Source organism: Hemicordylus capensis, chromosome 4 (genome assembly GCF_027244095.1).
Source record: "Hemicordylus capensis ecotype Gifberg chromosome 4, rHemCap1.1.pri, whole genome shotgun sequence".
Taxonomy (NCBI): domain Eukaryota; kingdom Metazoa; phylum Chordata; class Lepidosauria; order Squamata; family Cordylidae; genus Hemicordylus; species Hemicordylus capensis.
The window spans coordinates 97,386,167-97,409,037 of NC_069660.1; the positions used below are offsets into that span (position 1 = coordinate 97,386,167).

At 41.9% G+C, this 22,871-nt stretch overlaps 1 long non-coding RNA gene across 2 annotated transcripts in view; it reads left to right on the forward strand.

Moving 5' to 3' along the window:
* The window catches only part of LOC128322042 (uncharacterized), a 151,100-nt gene extending 129,410 nt beyond the window's left edge, over positions 1-21,690 (forward strand). For both annotated transcript variants that reach the window (XR_008305490.1, XR_008305491.1), the window contains exon 4: positions 21,406-21,690. This is a non-coding gene — a long non-coding RNA (uncharacterized LOC128322042). The remainder of the gene's footprint in view (positions 1-21,405) is intronic.
* The last annotated feature ends 1,181 nt before the right edge of the window (positions 21,691-22,871 follow it).

Consider the following 22,871-nt stretch of genomic DNA (forward strand, 5'->3'; position numbering starts at 1 on the left):
TAAGGCAATATCATCTGCATATAAGCTGATTTTATGTTCAGTACTATTAATGGTCATGACCTTGAGTGGTGCAGTGGAGAAATGCTTGACTAACAAGCAGAAGGTTGCCGGTTCGAATCCCTGCTGGTACTATATCGGGGAGCAGCAATATAGGAAGATGCTGAAAGGCATCATCTCATACTGCGCAGGCAGAGGCAATGGTGAACCCCTCCTGTATTCTACCAAAGAAAACCACAGGGCTCTGTGGTTGCCAGGAGTTGAAGTTGACTTGACGGCACACTTTACCTTTACTGTTAATGGCCAGTCCTTTAATCCGGTGGTTACCTCTAAATGCCTGCACTAATGGCTCTATGGTGAGTACAAACAAAGGAGAAAGAGGACATCCCTGTTTCAAGCCCCTTTGGATACTGAATGTTTCAGTCTAAGGAATTTGTTTGAACAGTGGCATAAGATTCACTATATAATTGTCTGATGATATTAGTGAATCCTGCCCCCATTATTTATTTATTTATTTATTTATCCGGTTTCTAGACTGCCCTTTCAAAAATGGCTCAGGGAAACATAGAAATATCACAGAGAAATAATAAATAAATAAGATGGCTCCCTGTCCCCAAAGGGCTCACAATCTAAAAAGAAACATAAGATAGACACCAGCAACAGTCACTGGAGGTACAGTGCTGGGGGTGGATAGGGCCAGTTTCTCTCCCCCTGCTAATTAAAGAGAATCCCCACTTTGAAAAGGTGCCTCTTTGCCCAGTTAGCAGGGGTGTTTTAAGATATTCTATTAACTTAATCAAATAAGACCATGACAGCCAGTCAAAAGCTTTGACCCTTTCTAAAGTGAGTATGGCCAAGGGCATGTTATTCTTTTTACTGAAATATATGTAATTCAGTATGTGATGAATGGGAGTTATTTTGTGTTGAGTTTGTGTTGAGTTAATATCACAACATGTTACATATGCCAGCTTTTGGCATGATGATTGTACAACTTGCTCAGACTGCAGTTGAAAATGCTTATCTAGCTGATGATTCCAGGTTTGTTTGTTTTTTAAATAACAATTGGTGGAACCTTTTATTCACATGTTAAATGGGTCACTGCCTTGCTTTGCATTACATGCTACATTGACCTTCTTTTGGTTATGCAGAAATCCCCAAAACAAACAGTCTCTGGTAGGATAAAAGATATGATTGCATTCATATCTATGAATGCAAGGGTTGGTTTGCAAAGCTTCCTTTGACTATTTGGATACCAATGAGGGCAAAACCTGCTTGCAGGCAAGCAATCTATCTTAAGTGGTTTGTGGATCATAGTTAATCGCATGAAAAACATACTTTTAGTTCAGAAATGAAAATACTTGTTTCCTTAATTAACTTGTATTTAACTGATCTGCCTCAGAGAAGAATTTCCTCTACATCTAGAACTCTTTTAGAAAACCACTCTATAAAGGGTTTGGCTTCCACTTATCACTTCACTCTGCTTATTTTCTCCTTGAATTTCACAACACTGAGTAAGGCAATCCTAGCACCAAACTTTGTGGCAAGCAGGTTTGCCAAAGAGCATCATTATGCAGGAATGTGAAGCATCCTAATTTCAGTGCGTAAAACCCTGAATGTTTTAGGTAAGAAATGAGCAGAAGGTTCTTTTTTATATACAGCAGAGTGTTGGTTTTCTGTATTTTTATAAGCAGCTCAGCTTGATATTACAGGGTGCAACTCTGCTAGCACCTGTAACAATAACATCCTTTTACCCAGATCTCTACTTAGATTTAAAGTTTTTCATGAGCATATTCAATTATTTTATATAATGTGATCTCATATCTTTTGTTCAAAACACTCAGAGAGTTTTCCCACTCCCTCCCACAAATTTTCTCCCGATAAATGAGACATCAGCCAACAATTCTGGGCCATTAGCACACAATCTGCCTGACAAAAGGATGGCTGGCAAGCAGCTGTAACAATATGATGTACATAAAAGCATCATATTCAATTACATTTTTAAAATATTTAGTTACTGTAGAGGGTTGTAGAAGGAAAGATTAAATCTTGAAAATGTGTATACTTCAATTCGCTACTCCCCTTAACTCTGCGCTGCAACATGATTAAATCTGTCAAAATAAAGACAAGATGATGTTGTCTTTTGTTGTTGTTGTTGTTGTTGTTGTTGTTATGCTCCATGGCTGACATTCTGACTAATGAAGCACACATGCTTCAAGGGACTGTGCTGGGAGCTTTTGTGTAATGAGAGCCAGTGTGGTGTAGTGGTTAGAGTGCTGGACTAGGACCGGGGAGATCCGAGTTCAAATCCTCATTCAGCCATAATACTAGCTGGGACACTCTGGGCCAGTCACTTCTCTCTCAGCCTAGCCTACTTCACAGGGTTGTTGTGAAAGAGAAACTCAAGTATGTAGTACACCGCTCTGGGCTCCTTGGAGGAAGAGCGAGATATAAATGTAATAATAATAATAATGCCCCCAGTCTCCATGCACATGCTGTTGTACCAGAGTTCTGAGTGCTGCCCATGCTCCAGAAGTGCTCTATCAGATTGGAAACAAATCAGTGACCTTCAACAATGTGTTTCCAATCTTACACAGCACTTCCAGAGTGTGGGCAGCGCTTCCAGCTCTAAAGGCTCTGGCGTTATAGCACACATAGTCATAGTCTTTATTAGTACAGCCAATGGCCAGAATTGTTATAGCACACATGCAGGTGGAACTGGGGGCATTGTGCGCGGGCGCCGGCATATCTCTGCTGGCATGTGCACTTTGTTACTCAGGTTGTTAGCCCATGTCTGTAGAAACGTCATTTTGTTTAATTCGGTTTGACAACTTATGCGACACAAGTATACCAGCGAGAACACCGAATTAAGAGAAGCATGAATGAACCAGCAGCATGACAAACTCTTTGGGCAGCTCTGGATCTGAAGTTTCCAAACAGAAGAAGAACTTCAGATATAAAAGTGTGACATACTAGGCTAAGTTGAACTATCATTTGGGAGTTGTGTGTGCTCTCATGGTGTGATTGTGTGCTCGTAGAACACAAGGTAGGAGGTGAGGTAAGTGGTTGTCTTCAAAGTTCCCACGGGTGGGAGGGCTTTGCCTCCTACTTCATTAAACAGCTGGGTACAGCTGCTGAGTAGGATGGAACTCTCCTGCCTAGCTACCACTTAGAAGACTAGCACAGCCAACACCTCCTACCTTGTTTTTTACTCTCACATGCACAGAAACTGGGGGCACACACAGCTCCTGAACTTGGGCAGGAACCTTGTCTTGCGCTATTGTTGGTCGTGAAAACTAGTCTATCGCCTAATGCAAACTTCCAGCAAATGTTCTAGTTAGCTATATGACTACGGCAAGCAAACTTGAGTTCATGCCCCCACCTTTTGAGTGGTAATATCCATTGCTTAGTTAAGCAACGTCTAGCAAAACAATCTTACAGAAATATTGGTGTCAACACATCTCTGTTGTTTTGGAGTAGAAGATATTCAGCCCAATTACAATCACCCTTCAGTTTTGCTCATACCAGCTGATGCACTGTTTGGAAGATAATGGAGCTGCAGAATCATACGGTTACGAAATTGCAGGTCCAGAAGACCTTTTGAACATTTTCGTTTAAAAGCAATATATTATTGGAGGAGTAAAAGTAGTAGCGCAGTGCATTGTTATGGAGGCTGCACTGCGAGGCTGTTGCAGACTTCAAAAGGAGGACTGGGGTTGCTCAGAAGGGATGACTGTGCTTCTGCAAGTGTCCCCATTTAGGACAATGGAGAAACTTGTGGAAGGGCTGGTTGCACGACCACCCCTTCAGTCTGAAGTCCACAACCACCCTGCAGCACAGCGTTGCCCCTCAGTAACTCAGCAAATTGTCAGCCCCCCACCCAAATCATTTATCTACTGCAAGTCTTGAAACAAGGCAAGATACTCTGCCCTCAAAGACTGTTAAAATTAACTTGCATTCATAGTATAATGTGCCACAAGTATGGCACAGGATAAGAAATATGTTTAACAACAAACACTCAGGTGATAGTCTGATAGTCTGTGATAGTCTTACTATCACATGATAGTAAATATCTGAATACCCTAAATACATTTATCTGGAAGGAAGTCTATGTGACTGACATCAGCTGCTTCAGATGATACTCTCTGACAGTCCCCACCCTATATGGTATGATCCCATCCCATGAGCACAGTGTGGGTATGCATGTCCTGCTTCCCTCCCAGCATTCTGGGGCACTGTGGCCTAATTGCATGGTTTTTCATCTTGCAGAGGCAAGTACTGGGGAAAGTTCCTCCCTGTTATTAAGAAACCAGGAGCGCTCAGGATCTCAGTAAGGATGAGAAACCCTCCAGGCATTCAGCAATTGCCTCAGCAGAGAAACGCAAAACACAGGGAGAGTTGGGGGTGGGGGGATGACTAATGTGATTTCCCCATTGTCATGGACAGACCACCATTTGATTAAGGTTGGACTCACAATCACACCCTATCTTCTCAGGGGTGAGGGGCCCATTAGGATGGTCTGCCCAAGATGGTTATTGGTTCCAATAGGATTCCAAGAAGCCTTGGAGGGATTTAGTGTTGGCTCTGCCAGTGATCTGGTTGATGGAGAATTGGAACAGCAAACTCACCAGATTACAACATAGAGCAAAAAATCCAACAGATTACAACATAGAGCACATTTGAAGATCTATGCTCTGGCAATACAGGCGGCAAAGAAGCGATGCTTTTCAACCCATATTGCATCTGCAAGTTCACATCCAGCAGAGTTATTCAGGGTTGTGAGAGAGCTAATAAGTGCCCCTCCTCCCTTGAATCAGAACTTGGAACCATCTATTACCTGCTGTAATGTAATGGGTTTTTTGTGGATAAAATCTCTCGTGTTCAGGCTGACTTGGATTTAGACCCCACAATTACTGCAGTGTCTGAATCGGAGGTGTCCAGCGACTCCTTTTGTGTGGTTAGGCTGGATCAGTTCTAGTTTTTTGACTCCTGAGGATGGAAGAAGAAGAAGGCCTAGTAGAGATATAAATGCTTCTCTGAGGGAGGGCAGGATGCCTCCTTGTCTCAAGGAGGCAATTATTAGACCACTTTTGAAGAAGCCTGCATTGGATCCCTTAGAGTTAAGCAAACTATAGGCCTGTCTCCAACCTTCCATGGTTGGGCAGGGTAATTGAGAGAGTGGTGGCCTCCCAACTCTAGGCAGACTTGGATGAAACTGATTATCTAGTCCCATTTCAGACTGGCTTTTGGGTGGGCTATGGGGTGGAGACTGCCTTGGTCGGGCTGATGGATGATCTTCAGTTGGGAATTGACAGAGGAAGTGTGACTCTGTTGTTCCTTTTTGGACCAATTGGCAGCTTTCAATGCTATTGATTATAGTATTGGGGGGGTGGAATTGGGGGTTGGAGGCACTGCTTTGCAGTGGTTCCACTTCTGCCTCTTGGGTAGATTCCAGATGGTGTCCCTTGAGTACTGTCATTCTTCAAAATCTGAACTTCGGTATGGTGTCCTTCAGGGCTCTGTATTGTCTCCGATATTGTTTAACATCTACATGTAATCACTGGGAGAGATCATCAGGAGATTTGGTGCAGAGTGTTATCACTATGCTCATGACACCCAAATCTTTTTCTCCATGTCAGGATCATCAGGAAAAGGCATAACCTCCCTAAATGCCTGCCTGGAAGTGGCAATGCACTGGATAAGGAATAACAAACAGACTGAATCCAGATAAGATGAAAGTACTTATTATGCAGGGTTGGAACTCGGGATATGATCTTGATCTGCCTGTTCTGGATGGGGTCACACTTCCCCAGAAGCAAAAGGTATGCAGCCTGGAGGTTCTTCTGGACACAAACCTCTCCCTGGTATCCCAGGTTGAGGCGGTGGCCAAAAGTGCCTTCTATCAGCTTTGGTTTATATGCCAGCTGCGTCTGTTTCTTGAGATAAATGACCTCAGAACAGTAGTACATCCGCTGGTCACCTCAAGATTTGACTACTGCAATGTGGGGCTGCCTTTGTACATAGTCCAGAAAGTGTAGTTGGTCCAGAATGTGAGGTTGGTCTCTGGATCATCTTGGAGAGACCATATCACTCTTATCTTAAAAGATCTACACTGTTTGCTGATAAGTTTCCGGGCAAAATACAAGGTCTTGGTTATAACCGATAAAGCACTAAACAGCTTAGGTCCTGGAAATTTAAGAGAATTTCTTCTTTGTTATGAGCCTGACTGCTCATTGAGATCATTAGGAGAGGTCCGTCTGCAGTTGCCACTGGCTTGTCTGGTGGCTACTCGGGGATAGGCCTTCTCCAGCCCTGGATTAACCATAAGGCAAAACAAGCACGTGCTTAGGGCCTCAAGGGAAGGGGGGGCACCACAGAGTTTTGCCCCTAGCTATCATGCCCTTAACGCTTTCACCGAACATAAGAACAGCCCTGCTGGATCAGGCCCAAGGCCCATCTAGTCCAGCATCCTGTTTCACACAGTGGCCCACCAGATGCTGCTGGAAGCCACAGGCAGGAGTTGAGGGCATGCCCTCTCTCCTGCTGTTATTTCCCTGCAACTGGTACTCAGAAGCATCCTGCCTTTGAGGCTGGAGGTGGCCTACACTCCTCCAAGTAGTAGCCGATGATAGACCTCTCCTCCATGAAGTTATCCAAACCCCTCTTAAAGCCACCCAGGTTGTTGTCTGTCACGACATCTTGTAGCAGAGAATTCCACAAGTTGATTATGCGTTGTGTGAAAAAGTACTTCCGTTCGTTGGTCCTAGATTTCCTGGCAATCAATTTCATGAGATGACCCCTGGTTCTAGTGTTATGGGAGAGGGAGAAGAATTTCTTTCTATCCACTTTCTCCACACCATGCATGATTTTATAGACCTCTATCATGTCTCCCTGCAGTCATCTTTTTTCTAAACTAATTAGCCCCAGGTTTTGTAGCCTTGCCTCATAAGAAAGGTGCTCTAGGCCCCTGATCATCTTGGTTGCCCTCTTCTGCACCTTTTCCAGTTCTACAATGTCTTTTTTAGATGTGGTGACCAGAATTGTACTCCAGGTGTGGCTGCGCCATCATTTTGCATAAGGAATTTATAATATTAGCAGTTTTATTTTCAATCCCCTTCCTAATTATCTCTAGCATGGAATTGGCCTTTTTCACAGCTGCTGCACATTGAGTGGACACTTTCAACGAGCTGTCCACCATGACCTCAAGATCCCTCTCCTGGTCAGTCACCAACAGCTCAGATCCCATCAGCGTATAGCTGAAGTTGGGTTTTTTCGTCCCAATGTGCATCACTTTCCACTTGCCGACACTGAACCACATTTGCCATTTTGTTGTCCACTCCCCCAGTTTGGAGAGATCCTTTTGGAGCTCCTCACAATCCGTTTTGGATTTCACTACCCTAAAGAGCTTGGTATCATCTGTAACTGGGCCACCTCGCTGCTTACCCCTACTTCTAGATCTTTTATGAATACATTAAAAAGCACTGGTCCCAGTATAGATCCCTGGGGGACTCCACTTCTTACTTCCCTCCATTGTGAAAACTCTCCATTTATACCCACCCTCTGTTTCCTGTCCTTCAACCAGTTAGTAATCCACACATGTACTTGTCCACTTATCCCATGACTGCTACATTTTCTCAGGAGTTTTTGATGAGGAACTTTGTCAAAAGCTTTCTGGAAGTCCCAACATAAGATTGTCAACTGGATCCCCTTGATCCACACACTTGTTGACACTCTCAAAGAAGTCCAAAAGGTTTGTGAGGCAAGATTTACCTTTTCAGAAGTCATGCTGGTTCTCCCCCAGCAGGGCCTGTTCTTTATTTATTTTTATTTTTATTTTTACATTTATATCCCGCTCTTCCTCCAAGGAGCCCAGAGCGGTGTACTACATACTTGATTTTCTCTTTCACAACAACCCTGTGAAGTAGGTTAGGCTGAGAGAGAAGTGACTGGCCCAGAGTAACCCAGCTAGTTTCATGGCTGAATGGGGATTTGAACTCGGGTCTCCCCGGGCCTAGTCCAGCACTCTAACCACTACACCAAACTTGCTCTTTATGTGCTTTACAATTTTTTCCTTGAGGATGCTTTCCATCAACTTGCCTGGAATGGACGTTAAGCTAATCGGCCTGTAATTTCCTGGATCACCCTTGGATCCCTTTTTGAAAATCAGTGTTACATTTGCTACTTTCCGATCCTCCGGTACAGAGCCTGCTTGCAGGGATAATATTTGAGCAAGGAGGTCTGCAATTTCACATTTGAGTTCTTTGAGGACTCTTGGATGGATGCCATCTGGCCCTGGCGATTTGGTAGTTTTCAGTTGTTCCAGACAGTTTAGAACATCATCTCTTGTCACTTCTGTCTGGCTCAGTTCTTTAGCCTCCATCCCTGAAAAGTCTGGTTCAGGAACAGGTATATACTCTGTATCCTCTGCCCTGAAGATGGACACAAAGAACTCATTCAGCTTCCCTGCAGCCTCCATATCCTCCTTAATAATCCCTTTCACTCCCTCATTGTCTAATGGTCCAACAGCCTCCATGGCAGGTTTCCTGCTTCTGATGTATTTAAAGAATTTTTTTAATTCCCCTTGATACTTTTAGCTAAATGTTCCTCAAACTCTTTTTTTGCCTCCCTTATTGTCACCTTGCATTTCTTTTGCCACCTTTCACTGACACACTCAATTTTAGTCGATTATTTGTAATTGTTTTTATCTGCCGTGTTCGACTTTACTCTGCATTGTTAAAAAAACGTTGTAGAGAAATTACTAAACTATGTTGCTTTTTTTTTTTTTTTTTGCTTTTTACATTTATATCCCGCTCTTCCTCCAAGGAGCCCAGAGTGGTGTTCTACATACTTAAGTTTCTCTTCACAACAACCCTGTGAGGTAAGTTAGGCTGAGAGAGAGTGACTGGCCCAGAGTCACCCAGCAAGTCTCATGGCTGAATGGGGATTTGAACTCGGGTCTCCCCAGTCCTAGTCCAGCACTCTAACCACTACACCACGCTGACTGAAGTAAAAAAGTCATTGATTTGTGAAAGATTACCGTAAAGGGCAGTACAAAATATTGATAAAACTTCACGTAAAAGATGGTCGTATGTTATGATGTCTGACCTTGAAGATGAAATATTTTTCTCAATCATTCATTCTATTGCGGCTGTTTATAAGAAATTATAGGCAGTGGAACTGGGGTTTTTTTTAACCTTAAAAATCTAGAAGAAAACTTTTAAAAATTTAAATAAATATTAAGGTATAAGTAAATAATTTGCTTGAGTCTTAATGTCTTGTCAGTTAAGCAATGGAGGGGGCACCATTGTTGGGCTCTGCTTAGGGCATCAATTGCCCTTAATCCGGCCCTGGCCTTCTCCTTTGCTTCCCCGAGGCTTTGGAACATGCTCCCTGATGAAATAAGAGCCTCCCCATCTTTTACAACTTTTAAAAAGGCAGTCAAGATAGATTTGTTCACCCAGGCTTTTAATTAGATACTATTTTAATAGTTTGATGGTTTTTAACAGTTTTAACATTGTTTAAATCTTAAATTATTGTAATGTTTTAATTTCTTTATTTGTTGTATAGTTTTGTTGTAAACCACCCAGAGACTTGCGTTTTGGGTGGTATACAAATATGTTAAACAAACAAACAAACAAATAATCACATACATACATACATACATACATACATACAAGTATAGATCTGCCAGTTCTGGATGGGGTTACACTCCCACAGAAGGAACAGGTTCCCAGTTTGGGAGTACTTCTGGACCCGACCCTCTCTCTGATACCTCAGGTGGAGGCAGTGGCCCGGAGTACTTTCTGTCAGGTTTGACTGATTCACCAACTGCTCCTTTTCTTGGAAGTGAGTGGCCTCAAGACAGCGGTGCACATATTGGTAATTCAAGGCTTGACTACTGCAATGCAGTCTATGTGGGGCTGCCTTTGTACATAGTCCGGAAACTGCAATTGGTGCAGAATGGTGCTGCCAGATTGGTCTCCAGGATATCCTGTAGAGACCATATCGCTCCGGTTTTAAAAGAACTACACTGGCTACCATTAGGTTTCTGAGCAAAATACAAAGTGCTGGTTATTACCTATAAAGGCTTTGATAACTTGGGCCCAGGGTATTTAAGGGAATGCCTTCTTTGTTATGAACCCTGCCACCTATTAAGATCTTCAGGGGAGGTTCATCTGAGGATGCCGCAAGCCTTCTCTGTAGTTGCTCCAGCGCTGTGGAATGCACTTCCTGCTGAGGTTAGAGCTGCTCCACCCCTGTTGACTTTTAGGAAACAACTAATGACACTTTTATTGAGCCAATCTTTTTAGCTATTTGAAAGTTTTTATGGGTTTTTAAATTGGATATTTTTATATGTTTTAGTTGTTAAAATTTCTTGGTTTGGCTTACCGCTGTAAACCGCCTAGAGACTTTGGTAGTGGGCAGTATACAAATATGTTAAACAAACAAATAAAGCATCAGCAACAGGGGTCATGAAGAGCAAGCAAAATCCCATTGCGCCCCTCATGCATTAGCTTTCCCTGGGGAGCATAATGCCTGATTAGGCCTGTTGGCTTATCTGAATCTAATCTCCAAAGGCTCGTATCAGAAATTAAAGGGAGGTTCTGCTAGCCCGTATTTCATTCTCATTTTATTATTTTCTTTCTCTTTCCCTTTCTTCCAAAGAAAACAGTGGTAGGAGTTTGAGTGGTGGGTGGGATAACATTTAATTTTTCTTCTTGCCTAGATCCTTTTATTTATTTAGTTTAATGTAATCCTCCTGATCTGCAGCCTTCCTATTACAGGGTAACACAACCTGAAAGGTAACCTTACACCTAGCTGGATAATCACACTTTGAATCCTAGGTTTCACAACTGTTTATTTGTCTTTATATCAGCCTTAAGCAAGTGGTGAATCATATTCCATGGTGGGAGTCACATTTCTTTAGCACATAGAAGCAAAAACTTCCAGAGATGGAATTTCAGGGACACCTGCAAACTCCACTAAAACATAGCCTTCTGTATAGCAATGTGTCCTGCAGTCACCTGCTGTCAGTTGGGAATGAGCTCGAATCTGTGCAAAAGGTCCTTCTGATCAGATCATCTATCTGTAAGTACCACTAGCAGCACAGGGCTTGGCTGGAAGGGTTGCATGTCTAGATAGGAGGCATCAGAGACAGATTAAAATAATTAAGGTTGCTGAAGGCATTTCCTCTCTTGAAAGCATAAAGGTCAAATAATGTCTCAAATTAAAGTGCTATGCAAACTGATCATAGTCCAGTCTTTTGTAATTCCCGTTGATTTGTAACGAGAGAAAATTAAACACATACTTAATTATTCCTTCAAAATATTTTACATTAGAAGTGCTTAACTTTGGCTGGATTGTGTCCATTATTTATTATTTATACAGCACCAGTGTATTTGGAGCCTTACCAGGGAACTGAATATATTTAGAATAAAACACATTAAACATCCAGATTAGACCAGAGATGATCATTGGATTTTGTTTAATCCGATGTAATATATATAACCCTACATACATGTAAATATTTCATTCCTTTATGGTCTAAAAAAAGTGGAGAACTAGTTTTGACGGTAAGCTCCTCCTCATCCTCCTCGTTCTCCAACAAAGAAATTCTCAAATCATTTTATACATCTAGTAAAACAAAACACAATAAAATAATGAAAAGATGGTTCCCTGGCCCAAAGGGGTTCACAGTCTAAAAAGAGACACAAGGAAGACATCAGCAATGAGCCACTGGAGAGATGCTGTGCAGCGTTTAAACGGGAATGTCTCCCCCACTAAACTTTTCCAGGTAGCAGAGAACTGTAGAGACTGTACATATGGTTTAGTGAATACTGCCTAGACACCACCTAGAGATACACATATCAGATGGTTGGTTGGTAGGTAGGAAGATAGATAGATAGATCTGCCTGGAGCCAAGGTTTGTGGCCATGTCCCACTCCTCTCCAATTACTGAATATGCTTCATTTATCTGAAGAGGGCAGGTGTGGGGAGGGTATGCCAGGCACTCAACACCAAAAGAAACAGAGAACTTCATGGAAGGTCTGCCTGGAAGATCACTAAAAGATGTCCCAGATAGTGGCGTATGATGCCACTTCCATATATCCTACACTGATCAGCTCTGTATCAACTATACTGTGAGAAAGATGGTAAAGGCTGTTCCTGGTAGTGTTTAGCACTGTTAAATGAACACTTCTGGGAATGTTAGTATTGTAGATGCATCATGCAAATTCTCCATTGCTAAACCGCTATGGCCCCCTAGTTTTTGAGTGTGATACCCCTGCTGTCTAAAGGTTTGGCTACCAGAGACACAGACATACAGTTGACATTCTTAAACCCCTAATGCTGACAATTATGCTTCTTGCTTTTCTCCACCATATTTTCTCATATACAAAATACTACTCCCAGTTTTTTCCACCATATGTGAGCCTGTATGAAATGCCCTCTCCTATTTTCTCCATCATATTCTAAGGCAGTGAAAATGGCGGAAGGGTGCAGTTTTGACAGTTTTTTGGTTGGGACTCTGAAAAATTTCATAGCCTACTTTCCCTCCCCCCAAATTTCCCCTCAGAATGACACTACAGTGCTGCCCCTCCACCTGTAGAGCCTCAGCATAAGTGGAAGGAAGGAGTTACTTACTGCCACCATCACCAAACAGTGGTGAAACTATACAAGAAACTTTACAAAAAATGTATACCCCAGTACTGACCATTTCATTATGAAATCCTTCAGCTTTGAATTTCATCAAAGCTACTTCTAAGAGAAATTTTTGGATCAGTTCTGTTTGGAAGCAGATATGTCCCCCTATGTCCCCCAACCCCAGGGAGATACCTGTCCTCCTGTTACGTGGAAACCAGGGTACTTTTCATGGGCTTTGTTTAAGCTAGGCCAGTTAGCACCTGGTAAGAGTCTTCGCCTTATGTGGCTCTTTTCAGCTCTTTAAAAGTCTATTCCATCAGCAAGGCATAGTTAGAATACAGCAGGGATCAGATTTAAAAACTGATCTAAAAAGTTACAGCTAGTCTTGTGGGCCCATTATGGTTCGGTTGCAGCTGTAATTCAACATCTAACATGATTTGATATAACATATTTTCCCATGCCCTTTCCATGTTTGCTCACTTGGCCTAAATTTGTTGCTAGAGGGCTCTGTTGACAACCACAGTTCATTTGGATAAGCCTGTTGCCAACTTGCCTCTAATAAAAATCCAAAAGATGACAAATGGAGCAGTGTGGAAAAGATTCAAATAGCAATAACAGAAGGTTAAGACACCAGAAAGCAGAGGAAAACATAACACAGACACCATGCAAAGCTCTGTGTTTACCTTTATTAAGATCTTAAATGTAGTGACTCTTTATTCTCCATCCTATTACATTTTCTTGGTTTTCCTTTTGTTTGTTTTTCACAATACCTGTTGGGGGGAAATGGTATTAAATGTAAAATGTAATATTTATTTTATTTTATTTAGCATATTAGCATACCACCAAACTCATGTCTCTGGGCAGTTTACAATAAAACACAGATTAAAAACAAAGTTAAAACATTAAAACAATGATAGAGTCTATAAAGCTAATTAAATGCCTGGGTGAATAAATATGTGTCAACAGACCGTTTTTGAAACTGTCAGAGATGAAGAGGCTCTTATTTTGACAAGGAGCACATTCCAAAGCCTTGGAGTGGCAATGGAGAAAGCCTTTCCCTGCGTAGCCACCAGATGAACTGGGGGCAGCTGCAGACAGACCTCCCCAGATTATCTCAATAGGCAGTGGGGCTCATAGTGGAGAAGGCAAATCCCCTGGACCTAAACTAGGGCTTTATAGGGTATAACCAGCACTTTGTATTTTGCTTAGAAATATCTTGATAGCCATATCACACCATATGAATATAGGTGTAATATGGTCTCTTTGAGATGACCTGGAGATCAACCTGGCTGCCACATTTTGCACCAGTTGCAATTTCCCGCCTACATACAAAGGCAGCCCCACACAGAGCACATGGCAGTAATCAAGTCTGAAGCTTATCTGCATATTATTGATTGATTGATTGATTGATTGATTTATATACCGCCCTTCCAAAATGGCTCAGGTTGGTTTACAATTGAAACAAACCACTAAAACAATAAAAAGCTAAAACAAATTAAAAACAATATAACAACAATTAACAATTTAAAAACATTTTAAAACAACAATTAAACAATTACAGTGATTAAAAGCCCCAAAATCGGGTTAGAGTATTAAAACAGATTTAAAAACTCTGGAAAGCCAGGCACTACATATGCACCACAGTTCTGTAGGGATGTTCAGAATGTTCCGACTCCAGAATGTTCTGACTCAAAATGGGTCTTTTCTAGTGTTCCGAGCTTGGAACAGAACACCCTTCAAATGAAGGGCCTGTTCCGAACTTGGGACGGAATCACCCTGTTCTGAGTCAGAACATTTCAAGTGCTCTGAACACCATTTTGGACTCCAAAATGGCATTCTTCTGGTCTCTGCGCATGCGTGGCAGACATTTATGTGGTGGTGCTGACCATGCAAATGGCTGCCATGCTTGTGCAGAGGCCAGAAGAGCTCAATTTTGGAGTCCAAAATGGTGCTTGGAACATTTTGAATGTCCTAAGATCATTCCGTTGGATCAACCAGTTGTTCCGATGGAATGTTCCAGCCATTTATGTACCAAGCCTGGAATGGAACACAAATATCCTTCTGTGCACATCCCTACTGTTCTGAGGTTGTTTATCTCAAGAAATGGATGCAGCTGGCATATCAGCCAAAGCTGATAGAAAGCATCTCTCGCTACTGCCTCAACCTGAGTCACCAGAGAGAGGTTTTGATCCAGAAGTACTCCTAGACTGCGGACCTGTTCTTTCTGGAGGAGTGTAAGGATGGGCAGATCAAAGTTGTTTCCTGAGTTCTGATCCTGCACATTAAGTACCTTCATCTTATTTGGATTCAGTCTCAGCTTGTTATTTCTCATCCAGCCCATCGCCTCCTCAGGAGTCTCAGACTGAAACTGATCCAACCTTACCAAATAAGAGGAATTGCTGGACACCTCCACTATAGACCCTGCAATAATTGTGGAATCCAAGTCAGCCCAAACTAAATATGTAGACACACAAAACTTATCAGGGATTCCAAATTAAATTGTTCAGTCAGTGACATCATATTGATACAACATTTGAAGGAAATAATAGTGGCTGCTATCCTGACTAACAAAGCACAAGCACTACATGAGAAGTGCCAATGTTGCTACTAGATTCTAGCAATGTGTAAATTGATTAATAGCCAAATCGATTCATGGCTGAATTGATTCAACCTCCAATCAAATCATGCTTGTGGGCATTGACCCGATTCAATGTTGAATCACACTAGATTCAAGCGCAAATCGATTCAGTGATTTGAGTTACCATTTTGTCCCCACAATGCCAGACCCCCCACAAGCTTCTCTACCACTCTGGTTGGTTCCTTAGCACTATATCATGATTGGCTGGTGATCTCCCTTGTTTCTTGGTGTGGATTCTCAGTTTGAAATAACTTCTTCATAGGGAATACTTTCATAGGGGATATCTTCACAGGGAATACTTATGAAGAAGTTATTTCAAACTAATAATCCACAACACATACACATTCCTAAAAAATCACCCTTTTGCTGGATTCCTTTGAGTTGGCACCCATGGGGCCTACCACCCAACCACTTTGGTACCCCCTAGCCCTTAAAAATTAGGCCGAATCTAATCAAATCTGATAATTCAAATCCCATGGGAAACAGTGCCAAAGCCTAGGTGCCGCAATGCAAAAGTCCTGTTTGTTCAGCATATCTCTAGCACAAGAATTCCCAGCCTTGGGTATCCAGGAGTTATTGGATGGTGCATAGCTTATGTTGTACACTATGCAACAATATCTGGGGACAGCTTATAGTTATGGAGTTATACTTTCCTCCCTTTTCAGTCTGGCACCTTTCTTTTTGTTTTTGAATACTGCTGTTTTGCTCTGAAAAACAATCTTTTTTGTGATGCACGTGTGACCAAATATAGAGTTGGAAATGTTGGAATAGCCCCCTGCAGAATTATCAAACTGGATATGCTGTACCCAGGAACAGAGGGAACAGGAGCACACCAGCTAGTCACGGCACCAGCTTTGACAGGTCCTGTAATTATCCCCCCGCCCCCGACCAGTCTTTCTGATTTCAGCACTTGTCTGCAGAGATGAGTGCTATTCCCAGGGAGACGTTAGCCCTATTCAGTCATTATGCTGTACATGGGAGACATGATTATTGTACTTGTGCAGGCTTCTTGTTCTATGTCTCAGCACGAGGGATGTGCGAGCCGGTTCGAATTCGAACTGGTTTGAATTTGAACCAGGGTGGTTCGAAGGTTCGAATTCGAACCAAACCAGACATCAGGTTCGAGCAGCAGGTTCAAATTCAAACCGAACCAGGAGGTGGTTCGATTCGAACCAGTTTGAACTGATTTGAACTGGTTCTGACATCCAAAAATTGGTAGAATGGTAGCTGGCACCCGGGGTACCTGCCACCCAAACCCCAAAGCAATCGGACACTCGTACAATTTTTTATGAATTTTTGAAAATTATTATTATTTTTTTATCATAGGGTATAATGGGAATTGAACCAGGCCATTATACCTTATTGTGGAGCACGCATGGGTCCCAACAACCACCCAAGCCCTGAAGCAATCAGACAGTCCTACGATTTTTAATGAATATTTGAAATATTTTTAATTATTTTTCTCATAGAGTATAATGGGACCAGAAACAGTCCATGTCCCCTATTGTGGAGCACCTAGGGGCACAAAGGCGGGGTGGGTGGTAGACATACAGGGGTTCCTACCACCCACAAAACCCCCAGGCAATTGGACACTCCTCTGATTATTGGTGAATTCTTAAAGTATTTTTGAATTCCTCATAGGGAATAATTAGGATTGCAGCAAATGTATAGCTTCACATCGGGGGGAAAGGGGTGTCGTAGAGTGGAGTGTGGTGGGTGGTAGTTCCTAGGGTGGGCAAGGAAGCTATCAGAATTATTTGAAAGGAATTTGGCAAAGGGCTGATTTTTAAGTGATTTTTGAAGTTTATGCGTCTTTAAGGTTTTTCTCCATAAAGAAGCATGGAGGTGTCAGCAAATGTATAGCTTCACATCGGGGAGAAAGGGGTGGACTAGAGCGGAGTGTGGTGGGTGGTAGTGCCCAAGGGGGGCCAGGAAGCTATCAGAATTATTTGAAAGGAATTGGGCAAAGGGCTGATTTTTAAGTGATTTTTGAAGTTTATGTGTCTTTAAGGTTAGCAATGAGAGTGGATTCATAGTTTGTCACTGAAAATCTTATATGCTACCAAAGAATCTACACTCAGAACACTTCAGAAACAACAAAACCCAGTACCCCAAAACCCAGTTAGCAACCCATGGGGGTGGTTGGCACCCTCTTTGCACTAGACCACCACTCACTCTGGGCCACCCCAGCACCCCACAAGTGGCTTAAAGGTTTTTCTCCATAGGGAAGAATGGAGGTTTCAGCAGCCCCATAACTGCACTTGGGTGGTGGTGGGGTGGCCCAGAGCGAGGGTGCCAACCACCTCCATGGGTTGCTAACCCCTGGGGTACTGGGTTTTGTTGTTTCTGAAGTGTTCTGAGTGTAGATTATTTGGTAGCATATAAGATTTTCAATGACAAACTATGAATCCACTCTCATTGCTATCCTTAAAGACACATAAACTTCAAAAATCACTTAAAAATCAGCCCTTTGCCCAATTCCTTTCAAATAATTCTGATAGCTACCTGGCCCCCCTTGGGCACTACCACCCACCACACTCTGCTCCTGGACACCCCTTTGCCCCCGACGTGAAGCTATACATTTGCTGACACCTCCATGCTTCTTTATGGAGAAAAACCCTAAAGTCGCGTAAACTTCAAAAATCACTTAAAAATCAGCCTTTTGCCCAATTCCTTTCAAATAATTCTGATAGCTTTCTTGCCCACCTTGGGAACTACCACCCACCACACTCCACTCTAGGACACCCTTTTCTCCCCAACGTGAAGCTATACATTTGCTGCAATCCTCATTATTCTCTATGAGGAATTCCAAAATAATCTTAAAATTCACCAATAATCAGAGGAGTGTCTGATTGCCTTGGGACTTTGTGGATAGTAGGCACCCCTGATTGTCTACCACCCACCCCACTTTTGTGCCCCTAGGTGCTCCACAATAGGGGATATGGGCTGGTTTGGGTCCTATTATACCCTATGAGAAAAATAATTAAAAATATTTCATATATTCATAAAAAATCATAGGGGTGTCTGATTGCTTCGAGGTTTGCATGGTTGTTGGCACCCATGCATGCTCCACAATAAGGAATAATGGGCTGGTTGGAGTCCCATTATATCCTATGAGAAAAAATAGAAATAATTTTCAAAAATTCATAAAAAATCGTACGAGTGTCCAATTGCTTTGGGGTTTGGGTGGCAGGTACCCCTTGGTGCCAGCTACCATCCTACCAATTTTGGGGTGTCCTAACCAGTTTGAACAATTTAGAACAATTTTGAATCAGTTTGAATTTGAACCGAACCAGGGGGAGGTTCGAGCAAAACCAAAACTGAACCACCACCCCCCTGGTTCGAACCTGGTTCGAATTCAAACCAAACCGGGCAAACCGGTTTTGTGCACATCCCTACTCAGCACAATCTCTATGATTTTCCAATTCAACTCCCCACACATTCTTTTTGGGACAGGAAGTGATCTTATTTCTTTTTCTGTGCAAACTGATTTGAATGGTCATTGTTGAAAATGTTATATACATCACCGCCATTGTTATCGTCGTCATCATCCAATTGACTAGGAATGTGCAATTGACTACGTGTGTAAAGTGAACATGGATATGGAGGAGTGAGAACATGTAATTAGTCCCACACCCAACCTATGCACTTTCACTAGACTGCCCACTCCTTATGTGAATATATACAGGTTTGTGGAATCCTGCTTTTTGCAAGGTTCCAGACCAGTTCTACAGAACCTATGCACATACACACACATATACAGGTGAACTGCCTAGAGCCATTGGAGTCAGGCAGTATCTAACTTAATTAAATATTTAAATAAAATTAAATATATACACAGTCTCTAGAGAGAGAGCATGCTTAGATTGTGTGCAACCTACCTGTTGCCTTGACCCATCCCTTGTGTGTGTTTACTGTATGCCTTTTCAACATCCAAAGAGAAGAAAAGTATTTTCTTCATTTACACTACTCTTAAATTCTACCATTTGGTGACTGGTTATGTATATAGGCTTCTCAGACACCCAAACTCCAGAATAGCCATGAGTAACTGTGTCAAGTTTTTGCACCTGTGGCACCTGGGTACACATCACCCTTGTCATCTGCTCATTCAGCCAAGGAGTTCAAAAAGATACTGAATCAGCCCTGAGAAGAACCCCTTAAATTCTCATAGTGGTTATCAATTTTAACAAAGTATCTGTGACATCAATGAGGTATGGGCACCATCATTACTAAGTGCTCCTTCATACTGACTTGAACAAAAAAAGGCAATGTGATGTGAGGTAAGAACAAAATCTATGTGAATCAGCTTGCAACTAACACCAACCTTTCCAGAATACAGCATATAGTGGGAAAACAAATATAAGATCCCCTAATGAAATTCCCCTAATGAACAGTAATAAAAAACAGGGAGAGTGTTTTTGTGTGTGTGCGAGGAGGATGACATTTAACTATAGCTAAAATAATATGAAATATTTGGAAAGATTAGCTTCGAGGTTGCATGATTCGTTTCTCTCTCCTAGTTTTATGAGCTTTGGTAAGGAGGGGCAATAAAAACCATTTTAATTGCTTACAGAGTGCAAACATCTTTTTCTGACGTGTCCCACAGCTTCTGATGCAAAGGAAGAGAAGCCAAGGGTGTTCAGCTGTTTTTACTCTAGAACAATATAAGAGTGAAGGCAAATGCATTCATATACATCTGCTAATCCTTATAAGAAAGAAGCAGTAGCTTTTCACCAATCTCTTTCTTTCTTTCTTTCTTTCTTTCTTTCTTTCTTTCTTTCTTTCTTTCTTTCTTTCTTTCTTTCTTTCACACTAGACATGCATTTCAAGTTACTCCCTGCCCTTTGCTACCATTCCTTTATGTTTATGAGTTTAGCAGGGGGTCCAGAGAGTAAAATGAAAAGCACATGGCTCTGTTTCTTTACAACTGAAATGGAAGAAATTTAATATGGCAGAAGAATCATGTTGTTTATGAAGTTATGGATTTCACTGAAGGACATACTTACTGATTCATAATTAAACTACCAAAAGCTCCCCGTCTATGGAGATCAGAAGTATGGAAGGGAGATAATTTCACTAGATTCTGGTGAAGCAATTTTTGCACACTGATAGATGTTTTTTTAGCATGCTGGTGCTTTGGTCAAACAGTCACAGTTATAATCCAGATATTTCTGTCATATGGTTACATAATATCTGAGAGCAGAAACCAAACTAGTAAGCCTTGATTAATCCATACATATGATAAAGTCCAGCTGGTTAAATCCTTTTAGCAGAGAGCTCAACATGACAAACAACAAAAACACAAAAAGCAACCAAAACACCAAGATAGTAAATACAGCAATACAAACAGGGAAAAACCCTTCTCCTTCATATTAGAACTGTAGGAACTCAGGAGGTGTAGAACAAGAAGCACAAATTTACAGTATATGGAAGGGAGTAGATGGCCCTTAAGTTACTCAGGTCCCAAGCTTACAAGGTAAGAATCAGCACCAGGGGTAGGGGTGTGCTCAAAATGATTTGCCTTGTTCGGTTTCAGTCTGAACTGGACTCGAACATAACCAGGCATGTTCAGTTTTGTGCACTTCTGAACACCTCCCGGCTTGACTCAAATTTGAGCCAGTTTTGGGATTCGACCATAATTTCTTTTTTTTTTAATGACTCCCCGCCTCCAGCAGGATGCTGCCATGGGGGTGGGTGTGTCTCTGGTCATCCCCCCCTCCCCTGGCCGGGATCATGTATATTGCCATTGTGCATGTGCAGCAGCCTCCAAAATGGCCACCACCAGTACACAGGGGCCCAGAACGGGCCGAACACCGCCAAACCAGGCCGTCTCAATACCGGGGGCAGACCGGCAGGGGGAGGGGGAACCACTTGAGGACACCCTCCTGCGGCCATGGCAGAAACCTCAGAAGCGGTGAATCCTTTAAAAAATATATTTTTTGAGCCAGTTCTCATATCCCTAACCAGGGCCAGCTGCCCCATGAGGCAAGGGGCAACTATGACCTCAGGTGGCACACGCATCATGGGTGGCAAGTGTGAGTATTCCACCCCACCCCCACAGACATTGCCTCACGTGTCTTCCATTGCTCCTAGACCCTTGCTGCCCTTCTGCCTTCCCTTTGTGTCCCTAGGTAACCAATGAAGATGGAAATGGACGAGAGTTATATGCTGCATCTAACCAGCCCCAAACAACTATCTTGCTGTGGCATTTTGGACCAATGGAAATTTCTAAATGCTTTTCAATGGCAGTTGTACATAAAGAGCACATTACAATAGTCAGCTGTGGAGGTCATTAAGCAAGAACAACTGTGGCTTGGTCTGGGACATCCTAACACACAAAGGGCTATTAAATTAGCAAAATACAGAACCTACTTGGTTAGTTGCTTATTTTCTCGATTAAAACTGCTTGTATTTTACTGCAATCTTCTTCCCTTGTTTTCTGTATTTATAGGCTTAGGAATTTTACTGTACCCAGCAATGTTATAACTACTGTCTAAACTGATTACTCATATAAGGCTTCAATGTATTTAATAATGTATTTTTAACATTGGAGAAAACCTTCTCGCATTGCACACAAATCACAAAGTATTAAAAGGTTCTGTGGTACAAGAGAAGCACATGGAAATACAAAACAGTCTCGACAACACTGTTTTACAACTGAAGTTTCTTTCTCTTCATTTAATGTTTTATTGGGTCCAAAACAAAAATTTGGCACAAACTAAATTTCTAGAAGCTTCAAAGAGGAAATGTGTGTTCCTTGAAATCCTAGTAAAAAAGTATCTAGTAAAAAAGTATTGTTATGATCATTATGATCATTTTATCTATCTATCATCTATCTATCTATTGCCAAAGAGAAAGAGAGGGAACTTTTTGTTTGTTTCCAACCTTTTAAATACATCCTAGATTTTGAATAAATCTGTCCCTTTGAATTCGAAACAAAATCGGCCAAATGAAAAATTAGCACATAAAATTAATGATTGTTAGTTGGCAGTCCTTCCTGGAAAACTGAGGTCCTTCTGGCATTTGCATTTGGAACAGCATCAAAGCGTCTGTCTATATTCAACATGAGAGTTAAAAAGTAAAGTGAAAAAAAAGGAAAGAAAATGTCTCCAGAATATCAGGTGCAAAGAAAAACCAAAGGGCTAGTGGGAAAGATCACTCTCTGGCTGTGTTCATAGTTCCAGTCCAATGAAGTAATTTTCAAAAATATATTTGGAAAAAATTGCCTCTGAGATTCAGTGGGTTCTGTTTCATGTCTCCCCTCCTCTAACATTAAATTGAAAGAGAAAGTAAGATTTCTTAGGGGTGGGCAGGAGACACAGAAAAAAACAACGGACATAACAATCTGAGCTGCCAAGCTGAACTTTGCAGAAATGTGGACCGTTATGAATGATTAAACTGTGTGTTAGTAAGAGACAGTTACTTTTGGCCAAACTTGACTTAAAACCCAAATGTGATTATTTCTTTGAGGTGGTGTGTATTTGGTTTCATGCTTTTAAGACAATCCCTTGAAGCCTGATCTTTCTTGTATTATTTCATGCTGCACCTCTTTGAACTGTGATTCCTGTGTGCCATTCTACATCACACAAAGGGCCAG